Below are 827 nucleotides of genomic sequence, written 5' to 3' on the forward strand. Positions count from 1 at the left end.
TTAGAACAAAATAGAAGAAGGGGATCTTATAAAAATAAAATTCCAGGGACATCAAAAAACTTCTCCAACTGGGTAAAAAGGAAAGCTACAGACAGAGAAAAATATTTGGTGATGGTATCTGATAAGGGACTTATATCCAAAATTTTAGAGAATACACCAGCAACTCAACAAGAAAAAGGTAAACAACGCAATCACAAAATAAACATAGGATATAGATATTTCACCACAGAAGACATTCAGATGGCAAACACATGAAGAAATATTCAAAATCTCTACCTATCAGAGAGATACAAATCAATACAACTACAAGATATCACCTCAACCCAGTAATAATAGCAAAGTTCAACAGAGCAGTAAACAATAAATGCTGTCAAGGTTGTGGAGAGATTGGAACCCTTATTCATTGGTTTTGGAGGCGATTTGGGCTTTCTCAAAACATTGGAAATAGAAATACAATTTGACCCAGCAATGCCACTACTGGGAATATACCCTAAAAATCCATAACCACAGCACAACATGGGGGGTCCTGGAGGATATCACGTTGAGTGAAATATCTCAATAACAAAAGGACAAATACTGAAATGCACCACTGTTATAAAACATTTCTGACATGGGGGGTTGGGAGGAGAATAGGATAAAAGTGGATAGATATTGACCACTGCATCAGAACAGATGAAGGAAAGAACTGTTTAAATGGAATATATAATTATGCATTATACATACGACAACAGCCCAGAATAAGAAGCATATCATCACAAAGAGGACTGGGTGGGGGAGGGGTGTAGGTAAATTTTCAACAATAAATGAGTATTTTAAAACAAGTTAAC

The sequence above is a fragment of the Elephantulus edwardii genome, unplaced genomic scaffold (assembly GCF_000299155.1).
Source record: "Elephantulus edwardii isolate Elephantulus edwardi_28Jun2011 unplaced genomic scaffold, EleEdw1.0 scaffold00031, whole genome shotgun sequence".
Classification (NCBI taxonomy): Eukaryota; Metazoa; Chordata; class Mammalia; order Macroscelidea; family Macroscelididae; genus Elephantulus; species Elephantulus edwardii.